We start from the raw sequence: 9,869 nt of genomic DNA, 5'->3' as shown, positions 1-9,869 counted from the left end.
AAAAAAAAAAAAAAACCGCAGAGGGTGGAATCCCATAGATCGGACATTATTTTCCTTTCTCCCCTCTCATTCCTGCGCCGCTCGTACCAAGGCGAGTGCTATTAACCGAAATCGGTTTAACCCAATTGATCACATTATAATGAAAAGGATTTTTATCCAACTCGCATGTAACGAGAAGTACCTCTAATATACCAACAACTAAAATAATCTAGGCGTATATATTGAAGAGAACGGTCTTCTGGGGTGTAACGCCGTGCAGAAAACGGCTTGCTGCCTTCTTGGCGATATTCCTCCGAAACGTCGGACTTTCTTCGAGTTATACAACGTTACAACCAAAATGGCCTCAATCTTATCATGGAGAGACTGAGGAAAACCATGAAAAACCTGTAATAATAGCCATCAACCCGACCGAGATTCGAATCAACGCCTTCTGAATACGAGGCAGGTCGCTACCGCTATGCCAACCCTTTCGATCATGAAAGGCAGATTTTACTCACGATGTTCGAAAAATATTTAGTGGTCTCCCCCTCCCCTTTGCAATTCAAATTCTACGAAAACCTTCTAAATAAACTTCTCTGCTTGAATTTCTAAACCAGTGTTTCTCAAATAATTTACTGGGCCGCGGTCTCACAAAGGTTGAGAAACCACTGTTCTTAGCTGTTCAGATTACGACGCTTTCAGTGGCTAATTAATTAACTCCAAGTCCTATTTGAGAAGCTGATATTCACTCAGCTGGCCAAAACAACTGATGACCTTTACGGCACTCCAAGATGTGTTCATAAGAGACCCCCAGGACCATACATTTAGCCACGTGAATTCAATCCATAATCCGCAGCCCTCATCTTTCATACTATCCTCTAATCTGCATGTCTCACTTGCGCCCTTCACTTCAGATTTATAATTTCTCATTGTCCAGCTGTAAAAAGTGCGAAGTGTTTTCAGAAACTATAGTTACAATATCGAGCTTTCTAACTAAACCGCGTGGAATTCTAAGCAACTACTGTAACCGATCTGCCTACCCCAGCTCGATTTAATTTGGTAGAAAGTTTGGATCCGGGTAAATTGACATGTTTGGTTAGGTCAACTTGTAACATACCGCAAATGGGCGAGTGGCACATAGGCTATTTCTTCCCCTCAAGAAGGAGTTTCAGCCCAAACTCTCCACTGAAAAAGACAAAAGAGAAAGCGACTGGTCAAGGCAGAATCGGAACGAAAGAAGAAGACCCCTCGCAGCTTGGTTCTTTAGAAGGTCACACGTCATTATCCTTGGAGAACACAAGTGACAGTTCTGAACCCATAACTGAAAAGATGGATGGTCACCCAACCCCATGCCAAGCGTATCATTTGTCAAGCTACTGACAGATTTTCCCTGCAATCCCTAAACGGATTGGAGGAATACTTAATTAGTGTACTCCCATTTTTTGAAAATGACCAATTCTCCTAATTTCTGGAGTTGACTTGTGGGCCGAAACGACTCCGAGAGTTGCGAGGAGAAGGCATTCCAGGAGTTGTATCCAATATCTCGAACTATTAGGACGCAAATTCCGCAAGGGGAGTCTTATTCAAAATCCCAAACCATCCGGAAGCAAATTTAAAAAAAAATCTCGCAGACAGAAGTTGAATGTAGTGTGTTAGTGGCGTTCACTAGGGACAAGAATTTAATAAAGTGCCTGGCGAAACAAAGTGGGGTGTGTTTTGTAATACGAGTTCCTACTTCCCTTCCTGAGCGAGATCCTGCCAAACGACTCGAAAACTGAATCTTAGCTCTACCGGCGGAACGGTAAAGCCGGCTGTAACCGCCGTCGCCCGCAGGGTCCAGCAGCCGGCGACCGAATTTCAACGTAGGCCAACGGGTGGGGCAGTTATGACGTGGCGCTTCCATCCAGGGGCACCAATCGCGTAGGAGACGATTAAACTACTTACTTAACTTTCCGAACCTGTCACGAATCTCGTAACACGAAAGGAGCTCATTTCAAATCTAACAAGTGAAATTTCGCACATAAAATTATATAGATGGCCTACACATATTTTCCGAATACTTTCCTTGCAATTCTGAACAGCTGCCGACACAAATTTACTTCTGACAGAAATACGAGAATAAATAAAAAATAAAGAAATTTTTTCTCATGTTTTTGACAAAATAAACACATTATTGTCTGATATATTTATAAAGATAACCGCCTTGCTTTTCAGTGCGTTTGATCCAACAGTCCACTAGCGTCCGCATTCCATCGGAATAAAACTTATGTTGTGTCTTAAGCCATTCTTGCGCCGCTCCTTTCCATGACTGTTCACATGTAATTTCAATAATACTGAATCTTTGGTTGTCCCGAATATGCCGATCCATCTGCTCCTTAAACTTAACACATGTTACAACGGATGGCTTTCCAAAACGCTTATCATCAATAGCATTTGTGCGTCCTCCTTTTATATCTCCATACATTCATAAATTTTCCGATCAGCTCACTTTAGGCCAGGGCTGAAAATTACTCTTTCCTTTAAAACTCCGTGCTCTGTAGTCGGCAAGCGAACTATACCGACCGAGCGACCGCCGCTTGTCAGCGAAGTTAGTGCAACCTTTTGCGGATAGAGGGTGTCAAGTGGTCAGCGCAACGGTTCCCCACGGCCGTTAATCTCGGTTTCCTAGACTGGAGCCGTCATTTCTTTGAAATAGCTCCTCAATTATCCTCACGAGGCTGCGGACCCCGTTCCAGACCCACTGTAAAAAATTCGTTAATCACACGTGTTCCAGTAAAAAAATGAGCTTTTACATTAATCTATATTTTGTGTAACATGCAACTATTTCGATAAAGTCGATTAAGTTCGACCTTAGCTTCATGTAAAAGAGGAATTTTATATAGCAGAAAGAACAGAAATTGCATTATCTCGACTACTACTGGGACGAAATTTAACCAAATTGCGTTCAGTTGTTTTGAAGCCAAAGTTTGAGCTTCAGCATTCGGTACACAGACAAGACCTCCACGAAACGCATCGCTTCAGGCACTCTGTACACAGAAAGAATAAAAACGAAACAAAAGAAAAACGCGGCTGTTTAAAAAGACGTGAACTTGTCTGGATTGACAGGTTTAAACCCGAACTGGCTTTTTATAGTTCCTACGCGTGATTCATGGTGTTAAAATCAACAAGCGCTTCTGTATAATTCCAATTATAGAACATATAGCAGAAATGTTTATCATACCGTCTGCAACATGTACGAATTAATCCGTACCTTCAAATTTTCTAACACTGCAAATGTCAGTAAACTCAAGTCCTATCGTTTCCTTGAGATAATAACCCCGAATGTATCCTTATGAGAAGTGATGAGAGATGAAGTGACTGGAGGTTGGAGAAAACTGCATAATGAGGAGCTTCATAACTTCTACTCTTCTCCAAGTATAATAAGAATGATCAAGTCAAGGAAGATGAGGTGGGCAGGGCATGTAGTACGAATGGGGAGAGGAGAAATGCATATAGGATAATGGTGGCAAAGCCAGAGGAAAAGACACCACTGGGAAGACCAAGGCGTAGGTGGGTGAACAATATTAAAATGGATCTCAGAGAGATAGGATGGGATGGTATGGATTGGATTGATCTGATTCAGGATAGGGACCAGTTGAGGGCCCTTGTAACAGGATAATGAACCTTCGGGTTTCATAAAATGCTGGTAAGTTCTTGAGTAGCTGCAAAATTGGCAGCTTCTCCAGAAGGTCTCAGCTCCATGAGTGAGTGAATGAAAGAAGCCAGTACCGCTAGCTGCTTATAAGGCATGTTCTATTGCCTAAGTAACGACATCCTTACAACAGTATAATTTGACAAAATTATTTCTAAAGCACTCTAAAATGGGTCATTTCTGTTATAAACTCCTGAGCTACTTGTTCCGCATCACGAAGCAAAGACAAGAAAAAAGATTAAAGAATAATACCTATATGTAGTTACGTCATCAGATACTGCAATTATATCTATGAACCAAGGACATAATTGGGACACATACGACTAGCGTGGTAACGCAATACTAAGTACAGAGTAATTCAATAAACATTTCTGATACTATAGTTCTTCACAGGCCATGTTAGGTGGGTCCCTGTCACCACGGCATGGCGCGTCCTCAGGTTGCGGATGGAGGAGACGCCCTCCAGTTTTGGAGGGAAGCTGCGAATATATTGAATAAGCAGTCGCGGACAGCCGACAAGGGGTGGCCCTCCAGCTTGAGGGATGGGCGTGGGGCTAACAAATCTTCACCGTAAAAAATCCGTATGTTACGAAAATGAACACAAAGCCTCGGACCTGGCCTGATTCCTTAGATAAGCCACCTAAGCTAATGAAAATGGATATGACATTTGGAACTTGGAATGTACGAAGTTTGTATAGGGCAGGTTCGCTCAGGGCAGTGTCAGAAGAAATCTAAAAATATAAGTTAGATTTAGCGGGAGTATAGTAGGTCAGATGCGACGGAGGTGGCATCGCACCAGCAGGAGACTGTACATTTTTCTATGGAAAGGGGAATGAAAATCATGAATTAGCTACAGGTTTCTTCATATATAAGAGAATCGTATCAGCAGTTAAGAGGGTAGAGTTCGTTAGTGATGGGATATCATATATAATACTAAAAGGTGGCTGGTGTGATATTATTGTTATGAATGTTCATGCCCCAACAGAAGATAAAATTGATGACATAAAGGATAGATTCTACGGAGAACTAGAACATGTATTTGATAAATTCCCTACGTACTCTATGAAAATTTTGTTAGGAGATTTCAATGCCAAAGTAGGGAGGGAAAACAGTTTCAAACCAACGATTGGGAATGAGAGTTTGCATGAAATTAGTAATGATAATGGAGTTAGAGTAGTTAACTTTGCCACATCAAAAAATCGTACTGTCAAAAGTACAAAGTTCCAACATCGTAACATCCATAAATTTACTTGGACATCTCCTGATGGGAAGATACGCAATCAAATAGACCATATTTTGATAGATAGGAGGCGGCACTCAAGTATACTTGATGTCCGATCATTCAGGGCAGCAGAATTTGATACTGACCATTACCTGGTGGTGGCAAAGGTTAGGGAAATACTGGCAGTGAGAAAACAAACAACACACAGAGTTCACATGGAGAGGTTCAATCTCAAGAAATTAAACGAGGTAGAGGGTAAAGAGCAGTATCGTGTAGAAATCTGAAACAGGTTTGCGGCCTTGGAAAACTTGGACACTGAGGTGGATGTTAATAAAACTTGGGAAACTATTAGAGAGAATATAAAAATGTCTGCCAAAGAGAGTCTAGGTTATTATGAACCGAAGAAGCATAAGCCATGGTTCGATGAAGGATGCTCAAAATTTTTAGATTAAAGAAAGCAGACCAAATTGCAATGGTTACTGGATCCAAGTGAGTTAAATGGGGATAATCTGAACAATATAAGACACGAAACCAGTAGGCATTTCAGGAACAGAAAGAGGGAATATCTGAAAGACAAAATTGATGAGCTTGCAATGAACAGTAAGAACAAGAACATTAGAGACCTGTATAGAGAAATAAATTACTTTAAATGGGGTTACCAGCCTAGCAGTAACTTAGTGAAGGATGAGAATGGTGATCTGCTTGCAGATTCCCACAACATTTTGAATAGGTGGAGGAAATACTTCTCTCAGTTATTGAATGTACATAAGGTCAGTGATGGTAGGCAAACAGAAATCGATACAGCTGAGCCGTTAATACCTGATCCTAGCCCCTTTGAGGTTGAAAGTGCTATTGCAAAATTGAAATGGTATAAATCGCCAGGTAGTGATCAAATTCTGACAGAACTTATTCAAGCAGGAGGCGAAATATTACGTTCTAAGATCCACAATCTAATTACTTCTATTTGGCACAAGGAAACATTGCCTGATCAGTGGAAAGATTCTATTATATGGTACCAGTTCACAAGAAGGGTATTAAAACTGACTGTATTAATTATCGGGGGATGTTACTGCTATCAACTTCATACAGAATTTTGTCAAATATTCTTCTCTCAAAGTTAAGTCCATACATAGATAAAGTTATTGGGGATCATCAGTGTGGGTTTCGACGTAACCGATCAACTACGGATCAGATCTTTTGCATTCGTCAGATATTGGAGAAAAAATGGGAGTACAAGGAGACAGTTCATCAGCTATTCATAGACTTTAAGAAAGCATATGAATCAGTTAGGAGGGAAATATTGTACAATATTCTAATAGAGTTTGGGATACCCATGAAATGTGTTTAAACGAAACGTATAATAAAGTCCGTATAGGTAAACATTTGTCTGATAAAATTCCTATCCAGAATGGTCTATAACAAGGAGATGCTCTATCGCCACTCCTTTTCAACTTTGTCTTAGAATATGCCATTAGGAAGGTCCAGGGAAACCAGTTGGGACTGAAATTAAACGAGACAATCAGCTGTTGGTCTGTGCTGATGATGTGAATCTACTGGGTGATAATGCAGATACTATAAAGAAAAACACACAGACTTTAATTGACGCAAGTAAAGAGGTTTGTCTGGAAGTAAACACAGAGTAAACTAAGTATATGATACTGTCTCGTCACCAAAATGCAGGGCAAAATCATGACATAAAGACAAGAAAGAGATGTTTTGAAAATGTCGCACATTTCAGACATTTGGGAACAACGATAACAGTTTGAAACCTGATTCAGGAGGAAATTAAGAGGAGATTGAAATCGGGTAATGCTTGCTACCATTCAATGCAGAATCTTTTGTCTTCTCGTCTGCTTTCCAAAAAACATAAAAATTAGAATATACAAAACTATAATTTTGCCTGTGGTTCTGTATGGGTGTGAAACTTGGTCTCTGACATTAAAGTAGGAACATAGACTGAGGGTGTTTGAGAACAGGGTGTTGAGGAGAATATTTGGACCAAAGAGAGATGAAGTCACTGGAAGTTGGGGAAAACTGCATAATGAGGAACTTCATAACTTGTACTCTTCTCCTGGTATAATTAGAATGATCAAGTCAAGGAGGATGAGGTGGGCAGGTAATGTACCACGAATGGGGAGACGAGAAATGCGTATAGGATATAGGTGGGAAAGCCAGAAAGAAAGAGGCCACTGGGAAGACCAATACGTAGGTGGGTGGACAATATTAATGCGTATCTTAGAGAGATAGGATGAGACGGTATGGATTGGATAGATCTGGCTCAGGATAGGGACCAGTGGAAGGCTCATGTGAACACGGTAATGAACCTACGGGTTCCATAAAATGCTGGGGAATTCTTGAGTAGCTGCAGAATTGGCAGCTCCTCCAGAAGGGCTCAGCTCCATGAGTAAGTAACTAAATGTCAGCAAAACTCATCAGTATACAATATCAGACAGAGAGGCAGCGTGAAGTGGCAGAAGTAATATGCACATGTAGAAAGGCCCCCACTTCTTCCTGTCCTCTCTCCGTAATCGCCCTTTCCTTTTGTATGATTTGAAGTTCTCGTGGTTGTGAGTATGAAGAATACCATCTTATATAATTAGATGCCGTTTAGTCTGGTAGAACTAAATTTCACATCTCGGAAGTTAATATTCATTTCCATTTCATTCTAAATAACATCTGCAGCTGATACAATGTCGTTAATTAATCTTTAAGTCCAGCAACAATTTGCAACAAGACTGGAATTTTTCGGGATCAAATTTTCCTTGCAGTTTCTTTTGCTTTAAAATCATATACAAAGCATTTTCTTTGCTGTCTGGTAATTTACATCCTATACAAATTCATTATTGAAAGCATTCATACTAAACTGTCACAGATCATCTGCACATACTTAGAAAATTTATTTATTTCACTAACACGTGTTCCAGGTCATATCCCCGAAGATCTGTCACAGATCATCTGCACATTCTTAGAAAATTTGTTTATTTCAATAACATGTGTTCCAGGTCATATCCCCGAAGATCAGGAGCTTGACGTAAGCGAAGAATAAATTTGTTCAGAACCTTGGCTTCAGTGTAACCGCTCTGTCTGCTTTAAGGCCCTTTGCGTTGGGCTCCACTCCTTCTTAACCGTCTTTCTCCGGCAGTCCTCTGAAGAGCCCTTTGGTTGCTGGTTGCATCTGCTCCTCTAGCTGTTCCCTCTCACCTGTTGTTACTTCTAGTTGGCAGGTTGCGGCTGCGTCCTTCCTATCCAATTGTGTTTCCCTTTTTGTTGTTCTGGTGGATAATAGTTTGTGGGGTATGGGTTATCGGGGTGCTGGGCGCCAGTAAGCTTACTGTCGGCTTACATTTCTGGAAAAAGGGGGGGGGGAGTGAACTGGAAACTACAGGTGCTACGTACCGCGTTCTAACTGGAGCGATGAGATTCGGTCTCAGGGGAATACGGGCCTCGCGTCAGCGGGAAAGAGAAGAGTGTTTTAGGTAGGCACTAACACACACTGTTTAATTAGCCAATCTTGCTACACACGTACATTTAACAGCACTTGTTGCACAAAACACATGGAAATCTCTCCAACGTTGGCGACCGGATCCCTGGCTAGTTAGTTAGCGGCTGTTTCTTTTAGCACAACCCCTAGAATTGCACTTTCACTTATACTTTTAGCACAAAGAAAATTTCACGTTAAATTTAGAAGAGTTATCCAGAGATTGTTCCGGCAAACACTTAAACATAATTTCGGCTGTACACTTGGAGGGTTGATCAGAGACTCCTCTCGCAGACTGACCCTGCTTCGAAGCAAGAAATCTTGGCGGCTTCAGCTCCGCCTCCAAGTTACTACCCTAATTTCTGCTGATTGGAACAATTCGAATTTAGGGAGTTAACCATAATTCTCACTGCTCCAATCACATAACTTTAATTTGGGACTTTGGACCTTAAAGTCCTAACGTCGTTTTAGATAGCTGCCTGAAAAATTATATCAGTAGCGTGGGTTGCTGGCCTTCCCACTTTTGACTTATGGGGTTCAAAACTTGTCACGTGTAACTTTACCAAAGGATCCCGCCGGTTAACTTTCTAACTGAATTTTCAGGAAAACTCTGCGGGGTGCTTCCTGCCTGGTCTTTTGTAGCAGTGAAGCAGACCCTATTCTTGAACCCAAGAATCGGGCTAAGTCACCCTTGAGTGTTCCTTGCTACATCTTGTGTATAATTACTCTAAAAAGAAATATTGATTACGAATAAAGATGGCGGTGTCAGTGGTACGGCTGCAACAGTTTCTGCAAAAATGGCAGCAGTCTCTGACTGCATGGCAGTTTTTAGTTCCCGAAATATATGCAGATTTGTCTAAAACGCCCTATCCTCCAAGTACCTCTACAGTAAATATCCACAATGGTTTAAATCCAGTAAGATTGGTGATAATGTAAGTCCATTCAGTAGCTCAGGCAGCTGGTCCCTGCTGGACTCTCTCTCCTCAGATGTCATGGAGGAGGCGGCGTACGGCATTGCTGGTATGAAAGGCAGTAGCTTCACAATTGTGGCTGCGATACCCTCAAGTCCAGCGATCGGAAGTGGTTGACTTCTTATCTTATCGTGCCCTAGGTAACGCGACACATTCAATTGCTTACTAGCGAAATTCTACTCTACATTTCCAAATGACTTCGTGCTTTTCTTCTTTACTTATGTTTATGGACTGTTGAATGTTCAGGCGTTCTTTACAAAGTGAAGATTAGACCGTCTTATGTGGTGATTGTGTTCTTCCGCCTTTGTGCCTGTCGGTCTTTCTGTGGTCCATGTCAGGGACTATGAAGTTCGGCAGAATTTATTTAAATTCAATATGAATTCTCTCACTTAAATTTGTGGAGTAATTCCAAATTACAACCATATTAATCCTCAGTGTGCCATGTAGACGCGTTGCAAAGCAACGACAGCGAAATAAGCAGTTATACAACAACCGTTGCTAGTTAATGTATCTGTAAAGAATGGTCAA

This window comes from Cryptotermes secundus, unplaced genomic scaffold (genome assembly GCF_002891405.2).
Source record: "Cryptotermes secundus unplaced genomic scaffold, Csec_1.0 scaffold311, whole genome shotgun sequence".
NCBI classification, from domain to species: Eukaryota; Metazoa; Arthropoda; class Insecta; order Blattodea; family Kalotermitidae; genus Cryptotermes; species Cryptotermes secundus.
This window is presented reverse-complemented; position numbering follows the sequence as displayed.